The following is a 21,268-nucleotide window of genomic DNA, read 5'->3' on the forward strand; positions in this document are numbered from 1 at the left end:
TTGCAGAAGTAATGGGGTGGAACATAAAAAGATGGTGGCTTCTGTTCTGCTCTCATTCTCCTGTCCCAGCACCCTCCCTCTCTCCCTTTCTCCCTTGCTTTAATGAGGCCAGCTGCCATGCTGTGCACTACACCAGGCAGAGGCCCCCATGGCAAGGGCCTGAGCAGAGACTGGAGCCAATGGTCATCCAGGGACAAAGGCTCCAAGTCCAAGAGTCCATGAGGATCTGAATTCTACCAACAACCATGAATGAGCTTAGACATGGAACCCTCTCCAGTTGAACCTTCAGATAAAACCCAAGGCCCTGCTGAGGGCTTGACTCCACCCTCATCCAAGAATACAAGGTGGAGGCACTCAGCTGAGCTGTGAGAGGATTTCCAACCCACAGAAACTGTGAGATCATAATGGTTTGTGATTTGAAGCCATTAAGTTGTGGGGGTGATTTGTTCTGCATCAACTGTCCCGGTTTCCCATCTGCCAGCCAAATGCAGCATCCTCCGCTGACCTGGGGGAGGGCAAAGGTCCAGAAGGAAGGCTTCCAAGGACCAGGAGCACCTGCTGTGTGGGACAGTCAGGAGGCAACAAAGTTGACTGTGTCGAGAGACTGAAATTTGTTGTTGTTGTTCCTGCATCGATCGCTGCCCTGAGATGGAGTGGCTGTGTGCTGCCTCTAGGCAGAAAAGCCTGCATCGTGTAGGAATAAATTAGGCTGCATGCAGGCCAGGCGCGGTGGCTCACGCCTATAATCCCAGCACTTTGGGAGGCCGAGGCGGGCGGATCACGAGGTCAGGAGATTGAGACCATCCTGGCTAACACGGTGAAACCCCGTATCTACTAAAAATACAAAAAAAATTAGTCAGGCATGGTGGCAGGTGCCTGTAGTCCCAACTACTCAGGAGGCTGAGGCAGGGGAATGGTGTGAACCCGGGGAGGCGGAGCTTGCAGTGGTCCGAGATTGCACCACTGCACTCCAGCCTGGGCGACAGAGCGAGACTCCATCTCAAAAATAAATAAATAAAGAATAATAAATAAATAAATAAATAAATAAGGCTGCACGTGATAAAATACCCGGAAAACAATGGCGTAAACCAGTAAGTGTGTTTTGCTCACTGGGCAGGTGGTTTAGGGGTCAGTACTGGTTGGTGTCAGCTCAGCAGCTGCACATCCAGCAGAGGCTCTGTGGCTCTCCCAGCCTTTCTCTCGCCTTTGCGGGATGTCTGCTGCTCCTCCAGGCTTTGCGTCCAGTCTCGAAGGGCAGTGCCAGCTGTTTGGCCATTTCCATGAGGAAAGGAAAAGCTTTCTCAGATGTCCCTGGCAAGCTTCCACTATTTCTCCTTGGTCAGAGCGTGTCACTTGACCGCTCCTGGCTGTTTCCCTGAGTGGAAGCAGTGCCTTCTCAGCTCACTCCCCCTGCTAACTGCAGCATCTGCAGCTTGCTTCATGCATCTTCTTTCTGCTGAGGTTTTATCCTTCTCCTCCAAGCTGCAAAGAAGGGTCTAGCCTGGAAACCTGAATTCCAGCCATGGTTCGGCCCTTAGCTTTGTTTGTGGCTTTGGCCACTTGTCTCTCTTCTCTGAGCTGTTATGTTCTTCTACACAAGGGATTTCGTTCCAAGGACTAGCTAAATAATTTGGAAATTTTAAGATTCTTGGATAAAAGGAGGCCTGGAAAGAAATGGAAAAGAAGCAGAATTCCATTAGGAATGCCTAGCGGTGAAATTGAGACTGCAATCCCGCTGGCTGAGGGGCTCCTGGAAAGTGGGGCCTGTCGGGTGACAGAGGTGGAGAGAGAGTGGTGCAACGGGAAGGGCCGCATGGCAGGATGAGAAGGCGGCTGCTATGCCAGCAATCAGACAGGCTCTGCAGATTTTGCCTTTAGAGCAACTAGAATTTCTCTTTGGCCAAAAGATATGTTTGTAGCGAGGGGGAATCTGGGCGAGGACACTTCGGCTTGCGTGTGTTTCTTTTGGGCATAACATCAGCTCCCAGGGTGCAGACAGTGCTTTCTCTCCCTGATGTAGAGCAGGTGGCCCTTCCTCGGAGGACAGCCTCAGGCACCATCAGACCCATCAGAGAATCACAGCCTGGCGCCTGCCAAGCACACCCGCCACCTCCTGGAACTTGCAGTTCTTGTCTTACTTACAAATGATACCAAATTCCTGGGCAGCCCCCTGTTCTCCACATTTTCTGGATTTGTGCAGCCTGCTTTGCTTTGTACAATGTTTTTGCACACAGTGTCACTTGCCCTTCATGGCAGCTCCTGTGAAGGGTGACAGCTTCCTCTGGAGGCCCTCTGTGACCTGCCCATCGGGGCCCAGTGAAGGAGCCCCATGGATCCTGGGCACAGAGGGCCTGTTGTCCAGCTCACAAGTCAAGAGGCAAGAAAGCAACTCTGCAGCTCCCTGGCATTCTTCCCAGGACCCCGGCAAGGTCATCCTAGGTGTGCCAAGGTCAGAGCCCACAGAAGTAACCCCACAGGTAAAGTCTGCAGGTATAGCCACCTGCTCTTTGTGACTCCAGGGACCACTGATGGAGTCCAATGGGGACCTCCTCATACACACATGTCCACTGGAGAACATGGGGCCCTCCTATCCAGAGACAGCTGCAGAAAGGCCTTTAGCAACTAGCAGATGAAGTTGAGATGCTTCACCGGCCATTCTTCTTCCTCCTATGCACTGTACTCCCTTCTTAGATGCCCCAGTTGCTGAAAAAGGTCCATCCTGTAGGGTTAGGGAGTACTCAGGTGTGGAAATGAAGGACGCTTGGCTCTTTCCACTGCTGCCTTGGGGCAGAGCAGCCCTGCCATCAACCCAGGCTGCAGCTGCAGGTGCACACGGAAGAGGCTTGAGGTTCACCGGCCTTTCAAGGGTAGGTGGTAACAGACAAAATCTTAGGCTGTGCAAACATGAGGGACGAAATACATGGCTGCGTGGAAACTAAGATGATCTCACGATCAGAAAAGGGGTCTCCATGCCCTGCAGCGGGGCCCCGAGCATCACATGCTGCTCACCCAAGCTGGGAAGAAAGTGCAGTGATTAACCCTTTCCTAGATGAGGAAACTGAGGCTCAGGGATGTGGAGTGGCTCAGGAGAGTTCATATGTGAGGTTCAGAGCTGGCAGCCCGGGCTGGGACTTCTGAATATCAAGGGTTGACCTCTTTGCAGGCTCTAGGCCTGGCCATCGTAAGTGGGGAGTGGGACGGCTGTTCTTCCTGCCCTCCAGCCTGGCGCTAATTTCCCCAAACTGATCTTTCTCCTCCTGGAGTCCTCTTGCCCACCCCTCCTCACTTCTGCAGGTTCCCCAAGAGTCGGGCAGGGCCACAGGCCCATGGGACTTCACAGCGTGCCAGGCAACATTCAGCTTTAGCTCTTGACCTGGCCAAAGGGAGGGAGGCCTCTAGAAAGGGTTCTTCTCTCTAATGGGAAACCGCCGAGCAGCACACCCCACCATCACTGCCATGACGGGAGGACTGCCCAGACATGTTTTCCCCGAGCAACGTGGCCAGCTTCCCCTCTCTCTCTCTCTTTCTGTCTCTCTCTATCTCTCAGCCCCCTTCACTCCCAAACTGCAGACTGGTGAGCTCAGTGACTGACTGTTGTTATTTCAACCAAGTTCAGGAGTCATGTGTTACATAGCAGTAGATGCTCGGAACACCTTGTCATCCCCACATAGCAGATTCAAGTTCCTCTGGCACTTATCGAGTGCCTTCCGCATGCCGACTCAGAGCTTTCACACTCTCTTGCCCAGCAGCCCAGGGCACTTGGTCTCCTGTGGATACGCAGCCTTCCATCGTGGGCAGGGTCCGTTCACACTGCCGCTCATCTCCTGGGATGAGTTTTCAGAGTGTGTCCTTGCAGACATCCCCATGGGAAGCAGGTTTGAATGGGGGGTGCACAGGGAGGTACCTGGGGAGACATGTTGAAGCGTCCACTCCTAGGGAGCTTTGCTTTATCCCCAGGTGTCCTTGGTTTGGGCAAGGGGACAGGATTTCAAAGCAGCCTTTCCCTCTGTCCTGCTCCCTACCTCTCAGATGAAGATGGCCTGCCAACTGCTGGCCTCTGTAGGTGACCGTCCCAGGGACAGCTGCACCCCATTTGGAGCAGAGAGGCTGGTGGCTGGCTGGCCTGTGACCACCATGCTACTGAAACGCATTACTGGTGTCCAGATGTCTTTCTCTCCACACATCCCGGAGCTGTTTGAGGGCAGGGCTGTGTCGGAGTTGCCTGTGCACACTCACACCCAGTGCGGTGCCCTGGGGACCTCACCAGCACCCAGAATCTTTTGTTGGAGAAGCCGGTGGTCACGGTGATGGGAGGTGGAGAGTGTAGTCTGACTCTGGGCCGTGCTTGAGTCCTCACGTCCGTGTGCGCTGTGGCCACCTTAGCACAGACGCACACGCTGTGATTCTAAGTGGGAAAACTTGTGTGTTCTGAGTCATGCTGAGGGCTGCAGGGTTCGAGGGAGGAGGCTCCTTCCCACAGGGGCAGGGGTGCCCTGCAGTGGCCAACTCCTGGCCTCCAGGTGTCCGGCCACTCTGCCTCCCCCTCCTCCCTGGCTTTCTGTCAGTTTCCCATCTGCTCCCGCAGAGTCATCTGCTGGGGACAGCCAGTTCAGTCGAAAGAAAAGAAAGGCAGATGCTGTAGGTGACATTTTTTTGGCAGTCTCCAGAGAAAACAGGAATCTGGACTCAGGAGAAACGCTGTGTGCAGTGGAAGACGCTGGTGCCCACTCACCTGGGTCAGGACTCAGGGAAGCTTGAGGGCCTCCCACGAGGCGGTGTGCACTCAGGGGCACGGTGGGGGCTGCGTTGGGGCCAGTCTTTCCCCAGGGCCCAAGGAGGGCTTGTCCATATTCTCATATTAGTTTAACTTCATGCTGGCCATTGGCAAAGATAAACCAAAAAAAAATGGAAGACATTGTCAGTGGGGAAGGGAGCTTTCCAGATGAATCAGAATCCATTAATTTTACCCCCATACCTTTGGTGGCTGACTATTCATGTGACACGTGCGTGATAGTGGGGATGCAAATCTGTCCCCATCACACTCGTGTGCCAAGGTGACGTGGCAGGTGTGGTGTCTTCGTCTCCCAGCACAGCCGGTCTCCCTAAGGAGCCCCGGACTGACTGCAGATCCGGCCCGAGGCATCAATGCCAACCAGCCCATGAGGGAGAAGTTCAGCCTCTCCAACTCGACTCCCTCCCTCTGCTCCTCTGTGTGAAGGTGCCTGTGCCTGCAGGGCTGGGGGAGGTTGGCTTAGTGACCCCACCTGTTCTGGATGAAGCCTGAAGATCCACAGGCCTCTGGGGAGACCCTGAGTGGGCCCCACGCTTGGCCACTTTCCTGCATCTCTGCTGAGACCTGTGCTCAACGTTTCCTACCCGCTGGCTGCTGTGTTCAGTTTCACGGTTTCACTCTCGGGGCCTCCGTGTCTGCGAGGGAGCTCGGTTAGCAGCTGTACAGGCCTAGGGCTCCCCGCCTTCCTTGCTGCTCCCACAACAATGAGCACTCAGTACTGATGCTGGAATGGCAAGCCCTGACACACAGCCATGTTTCTAGTGGTTATTTGAACCCCAGGGGTTTATTGTAGCAGATGCATTCCAGAAACCATGCCAGGAATGGGATGTGAAGCTTCAACACTGCTCCAGGCCTGATGGACCTGGGCTATGAGGTTGCACCATGGCCACAGACACAGCTTTTGGGTGGTGGAGAAGGTGCACTGAGAGACTGATGCTGTTCCTTTAATGGCCCCGGGCACCACCTGGCATAGGGCACCCTCGACCTGCCGTCACCTACGGCTCGGGAGGCTAGGCGACAGTCCCAGAACAATCACAGGAGTGGCACCTGCCTGGTGTTCCTCCCAGGGGCAGGAGATCCCTCTCCTGGGCCAACCTCAGGCACCACGTGGCCTTCGCTCCTCCTGGGAGTGACTGGCTGGGAGTGGCTTTGGAGCTAACAAGGCCCAGAGTTGCAGAGCACAGGGCTCTCTAGAAATCCCTCTCCCGTGTCATGGGCTGGGAAACCGAGGCAGGGAAGAGGGAACAGAGGCAGAGCCCCGTGGCTGACCATCTGCTCTGCCAATTCTGAATGCCCAGCAGTGTCATTTTTAAAGCTTTATTGAGGTATAATTTACATGCCATAAAATTCCCCCACTGTGAGCAAGCATACAATTGCATGTTTTTTGGTAAACTTACAGATTTGTGAAGCCATTGCCACACTCCAGTTTTAGAACCTTTTCATCACCCCAAAATCCTCTCGAGCCTGCTTGCTGTCAGCACCCAATTCTACCCTCAGCCCCAGGCACTGCTGGCACGTGCTCTGTCTCTCCCAATGGCACTTTTCATGGACGAGAGGTGAACATCCAAACCTAATCAGGTACCAGGCAAGCATCATGGGTATTCGACCCGCGGGCGCTGGCGCCCATGCTCAGAAGGGCTCCATGCGTGGGGTTCAGAGGTCTGCAGTCCTGCCCCTGCAACCCGTGGTCACTTTTTCTTTAGTCTGTGTTTTGTGAGCACAACCCAGTGAGGCCGAGCCACATGTTTCAGGTGTGGAGCCTGGGCCCACACACAGTCCTACCTCCCACCCATTCCCACTGATGTCCTTGGTCCACACTCCGGTCCCCACCCTCTCTTCCCAGGGCCACTGCCCGCCTCTCCCAAAGCAGTGACCCAGTCTTAGCAGGGGGTGGCCTGCCTTCCTGAGTCACTCTCCATCCTGGTGGCAGCCTGGGCCCCCTGTGGTGAGGGTCACGGTCAGGTCTGGCATCATGCAGCATCTTGAGTGGAACCAGGAGACGACGGTCTCCCATCCTGGGCTGGACGGTGGCTCAGCAAAGTCAGTCCCTCACACAGCCTCAATCTCAATCCCGGCTCTGAGGTTCAGCTTGTAGGCTGATGGGGAGAGAGGTGCATGGGGCCGGTGCTGACAGCACATATGCCAGGCTGTGGAGTGGGGTCCAGGGTGCCTGCGAGGGTCTGCACTCCCCAAGCATCCCGCGCCACCAAAGGAGCGTGACATTCAACATCAAATAATCCCGTGGCTGCCGACCACCCCCATCTGCACCCTCCCTTTACCTCCCTTTATCCTGCACATCTCGGAGGACAGCTCGCTGCACCGGAGCACTTTCGGGACTATGAGGCAGCTCCCGTGGCCTTCCTGGCCTCGAGGTCTCCCTGACGTCTCTTGACTCTGGGCTCCATCCACCCAGCCGAGTGTTGTTGTTGCTTGTCCTGAACACCAGGTCATTCATGAGAAGATACGTCTTGTGAGTGCTGAGACCTTCACGTGCCCAGCCAGGAACAGAGAAGAGCAGGCATGAGGACAGCCTCATCTTCTCCTTGTCGCACCAGGAAATCTTTGAATTCAGATTTCTAATATCCGATGACAATGAATCCAGGTTCATGTTTAAAGCAAATATCTCTTACTATGGGCTGTTTTGATGAACTTGGGGCTTGGGAAGTCTGCAGACACTGTCTCCAGGCAAAGACCATGAAGAAGGTGAGTGGGTGAGGGCCAGGCCGAGGCTCCCAACACAGCCTGTGGGCAGACGGACGTAGAGCTAGGAAGGCTCCAGTTTATGTAACGGAAAGTACATATCCATCCCTCCCTCAAACACAATAAGCTGACATCCATTTCCTAAGGGCTGCTGAGTTCTGCCAAGCAGCAAATAAATCACCCACAACACCAGCGACAGGACAGGGAAGGAATCTGAAACTGCAGGCACAGTTGCCTTGGTGCCAGGAGACATCGCTGTCTGCCACGGGCAGGGGACTCCGTGCCATGAACACCCCTGCCAGCTGGGGCTGGGCTCTGCAGAGGTCTTGCCTGGGTGGGGGCCCTTGCATAGCCCCTCGGAGCTGCCCCGCCAGAGTGAGGCACAGAGGCAGGGGCAGAGTGCAGGGTTTCTGTTGACACCTGCCATCATCAGGGTTTGGACAGACAGCATGCTGGGTCATCACCAGGCCAGCCAGAAGATGCATTGGACTACTGGTCACCACAGCACTGTTCACGTCACTCCAAGAGACCAAGTCAACGGTGGAGGGTGAGCATGGAAAACGGCCTTTTGCAATCACTTGCTCCGGCCCTCTTAGACACAAAACCCAGAGTCAGCCTCTTCCCATGCCACCCTGGCCCTGGCATTCGCAGTGAGGCAGCAGATGTTACAATCCAGTTAGAGATGGCCTTGGTGGTCTCACTCAATTCAGGTCCCGCCCAAAGATAGCCTGGAGCAGAACTGCCCCCTCCAGGAGGGCAGCTGAGCCATCGGCCTCTGAGGGACTGAGAGCAGGGGGCCTGGGCTCCCTGCCACCTGGGCTTCCTGGATCATATCACTTGGTCCCTCAGGGTCACAGCAGCAGAGGTAGGATGACAAAAACCCATCTGCAGCTGCCTTCAGACAGAGGCCAGAGCTCAGAGCTCACCACTCCTGCCCCCACGCCCATCCAGGAGCCTCAGGTGGAAGCTGTTCTCTCTCACTCGACAGGTGTTGGGAGGCTCAGATTCCCTTGCAGGTGGAAAAGCGCTTTTTCAATCTCCAGCCCCACCTGTGAGCGCCGACCTCATCAGCATTTCCCGGGGCTATAAATAGACCTGAAACACAATGAAGGGATCCAGTTTAGCGAAAACGGCCGTGGACCTTATGTCATCTGAAAAATGCTTTGGTAGGGCAAATACTATTCTGAACTCTGTCCACTTTATAAGTGTGGACGCCGCCATGACCCTCTCCTAGAGTGCACGTTTGAAGGGTGGGTCCAGAAAAATAGATCCAGATTGCCTGCTGGATCTAAATTTTAAACACATTTTGACTGGCTGAGCATTATTTTTTAGAGTGTAGACAGTACATATTTAATAATCTAGAAATCCTGGTTTCTCTTGATAAACCAGAAGATCTGGCCACAAAGGGCTCAGTGTTCCCCAGGACAATAAGCTGGGTTCACACGACTCTCTGGGTGGGGGCTGTGTACTGCTAGTCCCTGCCGACTGGGCCACATCCAGTTGCTGACACCAATTGGCCATACCATTTTCATCAACGTCCCCTGAGAAGTGGTTGTGAGCCTGCAGGACTTAGTTAACTGCAGGTGTAAAATGGGACATGAACTCCTGGAACGGCCTTCTTCATAAAAATACATTATTAAGGTATAAGTTTTCACAGTTTCTAAAAACAGCTGATCTTTTGTGGCTGTAAAGTAGGACCCACACAGCTACCTATGACTTCATGTTATTGATTAAATCTATGAGAGATTGATCACAAACATTCAACTGCATTAATCTATATTAGAAATTTGAGAACTACCCCCTCCCCAAGCAGTTTTCAGAACCTGGCTCCCCCCATACCAAAGGGCCTAGATCATAATGTCTGCAGTGATGGGCTTGGCCAATTGGTGTCAACAATTGGATGTGGCCCAGTCAGCAGGGACTGGCAGTACACAGCCCCCACCCAAAGAGCCATGTGAACCCAGCTTATTGTCCTGGGGAACATTGGGCCCAATGTGGCCAGCTCTTCTGATTTATCAAGAGAAACCAGGATTTCTAGATTATTAAATGTATTAAATCAATCTGAACTCTAAAAAATAATGCTTAGCCAGTCAAAATGTGTCTAAAATTTAGATCCAGCAGGCAATCTGCCTGTTTGTCACTTGATAAAAATTATACAACCAAGACCCCTAGGCTTCCTGCTGCATCCTGCACCCTGGTCCCCTGGGAGAGCTTCATGCTGACTGTCCCCTCCTCTCTTACTCTGTGGCTTATTCCCCTGTATACTTTCCAGAATTCCATGAACCTGCACAGATCAGACAATCTCCAGATAGCCAGGAGGGACAGAGGGATCAAACCATCCCTGACTACTGGGGATGCACAGGCTGCCTCCAGAAACAAGGACACCTGGGGCTTCTAGAAGTAGTCAAGAGAATGTTATTTCACAGATGCAGGGTAAACCAAAAAATACTGCTTTGTTAGTGTAATTGGTAGGAATGAGAGAGCAACATTTTTCCTATTGGATAATGTCATTTGCAGAGGCTCAAGGAAATCACAGTCAGAGTGTGGGCACTGCAGTTGGACCATCTGAGTTTAAAACTCCTCCATGAAGCTTATTAGTTATATGAACAAATCTGTGTCTCAAGTTTATTTACCAATAAAATGGAGACAATATTAATATTTATCATATCATTGTTAGGAAGATAAATTGGCTCATGTCAGGTTTTTAGAACACTGTCTGGCAATGAAACCCTCAATCAAGTTTGTTTACCGTAATCATTATTGTTATTTCTAGACACCACTCCTCCTTTCCAAGTCCCCAGGAGTACACAGGGACAACAGCAAAGGAACATTTCATTTGCTGGGTTCTGGCTTCATCTGCCCAGCTGCAGGTCACACTGGTGAAAGGGCTTGTGCCAACCTAGCACCCTGGCTCATACCACATCTCAAACCAGGTCATGGCATCTTACCCCATCTCACAGGGAAAGTGAGGGGCATGGAATCAAAGGGAGACGAGTATCTCACAGCCCACCAAAAGAAGCCTTGGAGAGGTAGCCCTGAGTATCCCTCTCCCACTGCAAAAAACAGTGACCCCATGGTCCCACTGCACAGACCCAGGAGTGGGTCTTTTTCCCCCAAAGTGTCCGCTGCACAGTTCCATGCTACTGTCCTGGTCCAGACTGACAATGCAGGGAGGGGACTGGAGACAGCTGGCAGCTAAGGAGGGAGCACCACCAGCCTCAGGTGCACAGAGCTGAAAACCTGCCCACCAGAACCCCTCCCAGTCAGTCACCAAGTCCCTCAAGCCACATTTCCCAGCCCTGTCTGAGGAATGGAGTGGTCGTGTGACTCATTCTAGCCACTGGAGTATGAGCAGAGGTCATGACCACCATACCAAGCGTGGCCCACAGTCACCTCTCTCTCCCCCAAAGCATCTCTTCTCCATCCTCCCTCCTTCTGTCCTCCCTCCTCCCCTCCTCCTTCCACTGCTGGCTGGATGTCCACACTCAGGGAGACCTCGGAAGCCAGGGGTTCAAGATGGCAGCGTCTCCATCTGTGCCTGGAGCTTGGCCACCGCTGACTGGACTTCATGGGAGCAAGAATCGCATCTCATTGCATTGAGCTGTTGAGGTTTCTAGGTTTATCTGTCACAGCAGCTTGCATCCCACTGTCTGGTAGAGCAGGGCTGCCTCTGTCCTGCAGGTACATCCCCAACTGCCCCAACCCTGTGTGGAGTCGGCTTAATATCCCAGTGCCGAGCCCAGTGGTGAAGGGTGTGGACTTCAGGGTTGGACTGGCTGCATCCAACCCCAGCTCTGCCACTGCTGCAGGCAAATTGCTTTAGCCCTCTGTGCCTCAGTTTTCCTGTCTGTAAAATGAGGATCAGAGTATTTCCTCCCTGCCTAACAGTCATTGGAAGGATGAAACGAGTTAAACCTGCAATGTGTTTACAGCTATGTGGGGCCAGTAGTAAGTGCTAGGCAGGGGCTTCCTGACAGCATATTTCATTTGTAGAGATGAGAAGCCTCCACACCAGCCATAGCTGTCACCGTAACACAGTCACGGTTCTTTGTGTTTCCCATTAGTTAGTTTTCCTCACACTCAAGGCCCATTTTCTCAATTTAACAGGAAGTGTCCACTGAGCTGGGAGGTCATTGCTGGCCCAGCCCTGCCAGGCTACAGTGTGGGCTCCACCCCTGCCAAGACTCCTACCTTTAAGCTCGGATATTGATCAAAGATGTAGCTTCTGAATGGAGGCAGCTCCCAGCTCCAGCCTCAGCCACAGGCTCATCAGACAAGATGATCCCTGCCCGACTAGTAAGGTCCTTTAGGGCCCTTAGTCACCTTTTCTATCAAGACATCAAGCCAGAGTTATCACAGGTGATCAGAGAAGATGAAAAACTATTAAACATGGAGGAGAAGGAGGCTGGGGTCTCAACTTGCCTCCCAGGGCTATAGGGACAGTGGTTTCTAGCAGGCATCAGAGCTTCCCTTTGCAACAGGTGTTTCCTCACCCTAAGCGTCAATGGCTAAGGGGAGCCATCTATGCTTTCAGGTTAAAGTCAAGGACACATCTCCCGAGGGATGCTCTACACAGCCCTGGCCCAGGACTCTGGCAGACTGTGTTTGCATTAATGCCTCTTCCAGGACCCCTGGGACAGAAAGAGGTGCTGGCATCGAAGGAGGGCATGACTGTCACAGAGTCTCCAAGGTGGAAGTCCTCGCAAGAATTTAAAATAAGGGCCTTGCCTGGAGAAGGGGCCAGGCTGAAAGCAAGACTTGGAGTCCTCAAAGGAACGATGATGCCTGCAGCTCCAAGTGTAGGCTTGTTTGCTGTGGGCATCTGAAGGCTCCTGCAGCAGAGCTGGGCTGTGACCCCCGGCCTGAGCCAGGATGCTGTCACAGGTGGGATGGTGTCGAGGGGGGACAGGGCTAAGACTCTCTCCCTAAGGCTTGCACATGAATGGCCTGATGGTTTGAAGGTTGGCTAGCCGATGCAGACCTTGGCTCTCTTGTCCAGCCTAAGTAATCAGTGTTAGTGTCCTGGGGCCAGTATAGATAAGTACCACAAACCAGGGAGCCTTTAAAACAATAGAAATGGATTTCTTTACAGTTCTGGAGGACACAAGTCAGAAATGAAGGCATCTCCAAGGTTAGTTCTTCCAGAAGCTCTGGGGGACCTGTGCCATGCCTCTCTCTCTGGTTCCTGGTGGCTGCTGACATTCCCTGGTTTGTGGACACATTGCCCCGGTCTCTGTCCCCATGTCACATCTGTGTCTGTGTCCCTCTCATCTTTATGAGGACACTGGTTATTAGATTCAGGACCCACCCTAAATCCAGAAGGACTCAATCTCAAGATCCTTAACTAATTACATCTGCGAAGACCCTGTTTCCAAATAAGATCACATTCTGAGGTGCTAGGAGGACATGATTTGGGGAGCTAGGAGGTGAACAGAATACTGTCACCCATGGAACTGCAAGCAGGGAGAAAAGAGGAGGCTGGGTATGAGGTGCCAGAGACTGACCCAACATAGAAGCAGATGGAAGGGGGAGGAGGAACCCTCCCAGAGGGCAGGAGGCTGTGCCTGGGACCCTTGGAACACCAGGACCAAGACCAGTGAGTCTTGGGTTTTGGGTGTGCCATGCACAGAACCGGATGGGAAAACAGGGAAAGTTGGAAGCCAGCGTGAGCTCTGATATGGGCGAGAAAAGAAGGGAAAGGTGACAGAACAAGGAACAGAGGGCAAGACCTGCGTTCTGAGTCCAGAGCTGTTTTCAGTTTTCTCAGCTGTTCATGAAGGGAGGCGTCCCCTGTTCCTTCTACCTCCCATCTCCTGAGAAGCACCTGAATGCTGCCACCCAGCTGCCCTGAAAAGAGAGGACCCCTCTTCGGAAGCTCCCAGGCCAAGAAAAGAGACTGGGTTTCCTGCATGAGCAGAAGGGGGAAGCCGCCTTTGGAAGAGCTGTTGGACCTGTCAGCCACATGACTCTGAAGCCGTGTTGCCCTTTGGAGGCAGCAGGAAGGACGTGACACGGAGGCTCCCTGGAAAGTGGGTAGGTGCAGAGCCACACCAGCTTCTGTGACAGCAGCCAAAAGTGTGCAGGACAGACTCATCCGTCTCATTTCTTGACCCAAAACCACAAAGCCCATCTTGAAATAGACACCATGTGAATAAAGCCAGAAAGTCGAATTCCCAGAAGGAGAGTGTGCGTTTCCTTGAGCCACCATCACGGGGACAGCACGGAGAACCCGTTGCTGCTCCATAAACAGCACGTGGCTCCCATTACGCTTTGATTCCTACACAAAAAGATTATGAGAAAGCGCCGGTATGTGGGAGACGGCAGCTTTCTAGATCTCGAACATTAGCCTTGTTAATTTTTCAGAAATGCACGGGGGGCTGTGACAATGGGGAAGCAACTGCAGATATGCTTTGCTGCAGCTCAGCTCTTCCCCAGTTTTAAATGCCACCAGATCCTCGGCCTTCATGTTTATCACAGGCCACGGCTCTTTCATCATAGGAGGGCATTTTTCTTTATTGCATTGTGGTTGACACGTTTGCGTGCAGCTTGATTTAAATGTCCTAGTAAAATCCTAAAAGATGAGACAAAAAATCAGGGCAGGCAGCCGAGGCGAGGCCCCTGGTAGCAGCTGAGTTATAGTGCCATGGTTTTAAGGGGGCCCTGGATCCGTTTCCCTTCAGTCCAGCCTTCCCTGAGCTGGAATGCTCAGTGACATGAATTGGCCACAGTAGCAGAGGTGGTAGGGGTGCCTACTGACTTCCCCAGGAGCTGGCAGACAGCCCAGAGGCCCCACGCCTGCCGCTGCCCCGTCCTATCATGACCTTGCTGTTATTCCATGTTCACGTCTTCAGAGTTTGGAACGAATGAAGTTGCTGTGAGATTCACTTACATAAGAGACAATACCCTGTCAGTCCTTGGTTCTAGCAGGGAGGATGAGACACCCGGGACAAAAAGGAAAGACGGTGAATCGCAGAGCCACCACCTGAGGCCAGTGGGACCAGGTGCCCACCCAGGGAGGGATCCCGTAGGGTCAGGACCGCCAGCAAGCAGCGGGCTGCAGCCCAGAGTCCGGCTCAAGCCTTCCTTGCTGAGTGACATAGGGGCTCATTTCTTCTCAAGAGAATTCAGTTCCTCTCCTCTGTCACCATGTTTTCCACGTCATTGTCTTTCCATCTGACTTTCTGGAAGATTTCATCAGCTTTCTCCACCAAGACTTCGACCACAGCTGGCTGTTGTTCTGTTTCAGTCTTGGCTGTTCTTGCTGTCAGCTGCGTCCTCGCACGGCACCCTGTTCTGGGTCCGGGAAGGCTCCACCCTCCTGTTCCACAGAGGATGGGAATTCTGGCTTTTTTAGGGTTTTCTTCCTGCTCTGTGTGTTGTGTTCATTTCCTGCAGGGTCAGCTATGTATTTTTCTGCCTTTCTTTCCTTTCTGTAGTGGATTTTCTGAAATACAGGCATGGACAACCCGGGATCACTGGCTATTTTGAAGAATGAGGCAAAGGAAATGCCAGTTGGGGCACAGAGGGGACTGGTGAATACCAGAAAGAGGACCTCGGAGATACCTTTCCTCAGGGACATCAACAGCCACACGGGCTGCTTGGAGTCTCCCTGTTCATTCCATAAATATCAATCTGCAGGCACAGCATCCTCAACGACCCATTTAATTTCTTTATGGAATAGCTGCCCCCTTCTTGTCTGGCTAGGGGAGATCAAAGTCTGACTGGTGGGAGTTCTGTGTCCCTGGTCAAGGGCAGGTTGGGGATGGAGACAAATCTATGAGGAGCCAGGCTCAGCCCCCTCCCCAGCCCACGCTGCCCTGCCTGAGGCCGCGCCTGCTTGCTGGGGGATCCACACTGATTCCCTTTTGCTGTCTTGAGGCCATGCGAGGTGAGGAGAGAAGCCTGGTGCCCTGAGCCCGGCTGCCTTCGTCAGCTTCCTCCTGGTCTCAGCTGTGCATCCAGAAGTCCTAGGGAGTGTTTTTGGTTCTCATTCAGGCCAGAGGAACTTCCGCCCACACTTGGGAGAGGTGGGAGCAAACGGGAAGCAAGCACCGGGCAGAAGTAGGTGGGTACGCCCGCCCCCCCCCGCAACCGCAGCCCACCCTGGCCTGAGTCTCCTCCTGGGAGCTGAGACCTGCCCCCCGTCCAGGGTCTGTGCCACCCCACTGGGTGGGTGTTCTTCAAGCATTGCTAGGACTGAGGTTCAAATCCAAGCTAGGGTCCTGACAGCATGGAGCCCAGGGAATGCCGAGGCATCTCTGGGCCTCAGTTTCCTGAGTTTAAGTTGAGGATGAGGATGGCAGGAGAGAGGATGATGTGCTTGGAGGCTTTTCTGGGGTGTCCAGCTCCGAGCGAATACTTACTGAACAAACGAATGAGGGAGCAGCTCCTGTCGTGCCGCTGAGCTGGGCCAGGGTGAGCTCGGAGCAGTCCAGTGCTTCTGTAGGTGGTTTCCATGCACTTCTGTGGATGGGTTTACGCGGATTAAGTTCACAACCTCGAAGGCAGCTAACAGATGCCCTAGATCTGCTGGGAGCCTGGGAAAGAGGAACCTGCCTGGGCCACGAACATGAGCTTGATGAGCTTCGTGAGCCTTGAGGGGTGCCATGCTGGAAGGAGAGCTTGGAAGTGGGGCTGGCCCCAGAGAGCCACCATCAGCAGGGCTCAAGCTGCCCTGGGAGGGAAGCTATGACCTCGCCACTCCCAGGAGCGGAGCTCGGGCCCAGAGGAGAGAAGGAATTTCTCCTAAGGTCCTGGTGCCATGGAGGGAAGACCTGGATTTGGACTCAAGCCCCCTGGCCCCAGAGCCCAAGCTTCTACTGACTAGACTGGACAAGCAGCCCCACTTCTGCTCCAAACCAGGTGATCTGGGGCAAGCCATGCCCCTCCCGGGCCTCAGATTCCTGGTGCAGGGACAGGCAGGTCTGAGGGGCTGCTCCATCTTCATGGGACTGACAGTGGGATCCTGGGGTTTGGTGAGGCACTCGGCACAAAGCAGGCTGTGATGGGTCATGCCTGCTGCCTGGCGTGTGACCTGAGAAGGCTGGACCCTGCCTGGGCCCAGGAGTGGAGGTGAAACACAGGCACCTCCCCAGCCTCCTGCCAGCATCCGCTCGGGGCCTGGGAACAGCGCTGTGAGCGGGCCGCACCTGTGCTGGAAATCGCCCTCAGGCTGCCTAGTAATCAGTTCCACGGTTGGATGCAGGCCTGTGCTGTGACTTGAAGTCAGTCGGCATGGAATACATTTCCCATGTCGAGGCTGGGCCTGACCTCCCTTCTCACGGTAAAAGAGGAAGAAAATTGCTTCTTTGATGGCATTTGTGATAGGCTGGAAAGCACACAGTGGTGTGAGCCAGGAGGCGCTGGCCGGATTCCCACACTGGCCGCCTTCAGCACCCATCTTGGGATGGAAAAGGGAGGGACCGCCTCGTGTCCCCACATCCCTGTGCTCCAACCCCAGCCCTCCAACCCCTATGGCACGGTGCTAGGAGAGTCGAGGTGGTGGGGTCTCGATGTCCCAGGGGCAAGTTATCAAGCCTGGTCTTTATGGCAGGCACTGAGGTGACAGGACAGGTGCAACCCTCACAGCGGACAGATGCAGGAGGGGGTGGCTCTGTGTGCCCGAGGGCCTGTGTCCCGGTGCCCAAGGGACTCATCCACAGCACATGGTGTTAGGCTGAGTCTGTGCCATCTGCCTGGGGCTGTGCAGTGGGAGGTAGCAAAGGCGGGTTCCAACTAGGTCTACCCAGCCCGCCCATCCCTCCTGGGGCCCAGCCACCAGGCCCTGCCCTGGCCACACACAGCATCCATGTCAGCTGGGATCTTGGGGTGAAGACCCCCAGGAGGCAGCACCCCTGCCCCAGGCCTGCTGTCCTGGAATGGCTGAAGCTGACTCCCGTGGGTGATCTCAGCAACACCCCCAGACCTCACACCAAGCAGCCTGTGTGCTGCAACCAACCTTTCTTGGGGCCCTTTTCTGAGTTCACGCTGTCTTTAGGCCAAGTGCAGCCAAGAGGAAAAGCTCATTGGCCTCGCACTGGCCAGTTCTGCTCGCGGCCTTGCCTCCCAGGCCCTTCTCTCTGACCTCTTTCTTCTCGGTTGTCTGGAGGCAGCAGCTAACCCCTTGTGCCCCTCACACAGCCCCTCAGACACTGCCTCTGTGGTCCCCAAATCAGCTCCACCACAGGGTCCTCCACATCCCACCCCTGTCGATGCTGGAACAACAGATGCCCTGGACCACGTGTGGCCCTGTGTGCCACAGGCGGGGGGTCTGACCAGCAGAACGTGGGTGCCCATGGACAGACTCCTCCCCTCTGTTCTATGGCACTTCTCAGGGGACAGTCTCTCCCAGGAGGCTGAGCAACCCCTGTACTCGCCGGGGCCCAGCTCCATCACCTGCCTGAGTGTGGCTCCCTCCCTCCCTGCATCCCAGGCCTGCCCACCTCCCTCAAAGTTAGCACCAAAGCCTGATGCTCAGGTTCAGCTTTCTGGAGGGCTCAGGCTTTCCCCCTTGACAGGGAGTCCAAATGCCAAGTAGCCCAGCAGAGGGGCTCTCTGGAATTAACACCGAGGCCTACAGCTTCTCCCATAGGGAAGGGAGTCCACTCTCAGCTAATTCCAACCAAGTGGTAAGGAGGAGACACCAACGCCTGCAAAGACCCCTGAAAGGTGGCGGGTCCTGAGGCCACACTGGTGACGGGGAAGGTGGATCACCCGGAACAGTGACCATGCTCACCTTTGCCTTTTCTTTCCCCACAGGAGCAGGGACTGGGGCTCAACTGTGGTGGGACACCTACCACGTGCCCACGGGATGCTTCCAGGTCCCCTTCTAGACCAGCAGAAGCCCAGGACACCTGACTGCAGCTGGACCAGCACGAGGGGTGGGTGCCATGAGGCCGAGTGGGGGGCCCAAGGTGGGGGGGGTCCCTTGTCAAAAGCCAGGCGGACATCTCTCCAGGTGTGTGTGTGTGTGACAGGGTCAGGTCGGAGGCAATGATCAGGGTAAGATCACAAGGCAGGCGTGGGGGTATAGCCACTCACCCGAGAATGCTGTCAGAAATAATCATGGTGATTAGGACGACATGTTAATTCAACACATAGCTTTGAGTGTCTGCTACGTGCCAGAAACAGACAGTTCTATGTGCTGGGGATAGCGCAGGGAAAAGACCTTTGTGAAGCGGCTGGAACTGTGCTGAGAGTTTCACACGCACGGATTCTCCCAGTGCCCAGGTGAAGTGGGGCAGCGCAGGGTGCTATCTTAGAGTGGACACACCAAGGCCTGGCAGGGTGCCTGTGGCTGTGACGTGGCAGGACTCGGACCCCTGCCTAGATCTGCCTGTGTCCAAATCCCCTCTTTATCCCTTGGTTCTGCTGGAGCTGCCTGTGGCCATCTTAGTTCTTTGGGCTGAAATGACAAAATACCAAAAACTGGGTGTGTTATTAACAACAAACATTTACTTCTCATGGTTCTGGAGGCTGGGAAGTCCAAGATCAAGCTGCCAACAGGTTGTATGTCTGCTAAGGGCTGCTTCTTGGTTCTTAAATGATGCCTTCTCACTGTGTCCTGCCATGGTCAAGGGGCAAGGGAGCTCTCTGTGGCTTCTTTTATAAGGGCACTGATCCCATTCAGGATGGATCTGCCCCCATGACTTTATCATGTTCCCAAGGCCCCACATCCTAACAGAATCACATTGGGGATTAGACTTGAACACATGAATTTCGGGGACACAAACATTCAGGCCATTGCAGTTGCTTTTCCTAAGCCTCCAAAACATCCCTCCTCACACTTTCTGGATGCCCGTCCTGGGTCAGGCTGGCAGAGGCTGTCGCTGGGCATCCCAAGGAGAAAAGCAAAGGGGGCTGGTCATGTGGAGGTGGGTGCCCTGGGGTCAGAACAGCAGGAGGCACACGTGCACGGAACAGGGGGTCCAAGCTGGAAGAATACCTCAAACACCTGCCTCTCCATTCCACACCTTTCGGACAATGGTCACTAACATGCCCCCTTCAGGGATAGCACCGGCTCTTACATCTAAAGGAGGTGCAGTGCCCAGTGCGAGCAGGAAGGACCTCAGTTCTCCAGTGCAAATGCTGCTGCCTCTGCCGGGCACTGGCTGAGCCAACAGTTGGGCCATGACCCAAAGCCTTGTGGTCTGTGAGATGCCCAGTGGCAGGATGCTGCCACGCAGGGGAAGCATATGAAACAATAAGGAAAGTACATGTGGGTTGAATTGTGTCCCCCCGACAAAATAAGTTCAAATCCTTATCCCTAGTACCTGTGAATGTGACCTTATTTGGAAACAGGTTCTCTAAAGATGTTATCAAGTTAAGATAAGGTCATCCTGGAGTAGGGTGGACCCTGAATCCAATAGCATGGATACTTGCATATAGAGACAAGGAGGAAATACACACAGGAAAGAAATCCATGTAAAGATAAAGGCAGAAGCTAGAGGGGTCCATCTACAAGCCAAGGAACACCAAGGGCTGCTGCCATGGTAGGAGCTATAGAGGGGGAGAAAGGAACGCACCCTCATAGCCTCCAGAAGAATCCCCTGCTGACACCTCAGTCTCAGACTTCTGGCCTCATGAACTGCGATAGATATAATTTCCGTTGTTTTACGTGCTCCAATTTGTGATGAGCTGTTAGGGCAGCTCTAGAAACAAATACACATTTGCAGGGAAGTGCAAGCCGAGTGGGCCCCACTGCAGAACGTCATGGGTCAGAGACTTCCGCTTTGGTGGCTTTGCCATTGTTGAATACAGGTAATTAATTTATCATTTGATAAAACTTTTTAACTTTGCAGTGAATCTTTTCGGCACAATAAGCTTTAAAAAGTACAAAATTAAAAATGTTGCTGTTTTTAACACAAAATTCTATGGCATTTATTTCTCAGTGATGATGAATGTGTGTAAGCTGCATGAAATGTTTATTGACATGTACCATTCACTGTGGAGCCATGGTGATAATCCTGAACTTATAAAAAGCAGAAGACACAAATTTGCTGAAAATGTATCAGCATCTACTTTAAAAAGTTAGTTGTTATTCATAAAAAACTGTGACCAAAAATCATAATGTAACACATGCAGATACAGAAGGCACATTTACATATATTCTATGAAGCATGACTTTTTATTTAGATCAATTCATTCTTGTTCTAAATTAATTTTGCTCACTTCAAATTCTAAGCTTCCGTGTGCACACATGAAGAATGAGGCCCTAGCTGCTCACGTGTGGGTTCCAGTAACAGAAGAAGGGCTTCACAGACCTTCTGAGAGGCCAGCTCTTCAATTACTCAACCAGCATCATGAGATGCTGTGAACAGCAAACCCACTATGTTAATTCCATTAAAGGATTCCAATTTTCAAAATTTAATTTATGGAATCAAAGCAGGGCCTTGAGAAATTTATCCTCTTGGAAGTGAAACATTGGATACTATTGTAGATGCAATTCAGTCAAACAATTCAACATTGAGATAAAGTTAGTTGTTTTGCAGTGATAATACAAAGTTTGGTGAAGTACAGCACTATGGTAATGTTCTTGCTAAACTAAGAAGCCTCAGGACATGTCTTAGTCCGTTTTGTGCTGCTATTACAGAACATGTGGACTGGGTAATTTTTAGAGAACAGGGATTTATTTCTTACAGTTCTAGAGGCTGGGAGATCCAAGGGACCGGCATCTGGTGAGGGCCTTCTTGCTACATCATCCCTTAGTGGAAATTGAAGAGCAAAAGAGCATAAGAGAGAGAGAGAGAGAGAAGGGAAGAGGATCAAACTCATCCT

This window comes from Symphalangus syndactylus, chromosome 8, assembly GCF_028878055.3.
Source record: "Symphalangus syndactylus isolate Jambi chromosome 8, NHGRI_mSymSyn1-v2.1_pri, whole genome shotgun sequence".
NCBI classification, from domain to species: Eukaryota; Metazoa; Chordata; class Mammalia; order Primates; family Hylobatidae; genus Symphalangus; species Symphalangus syndactylus.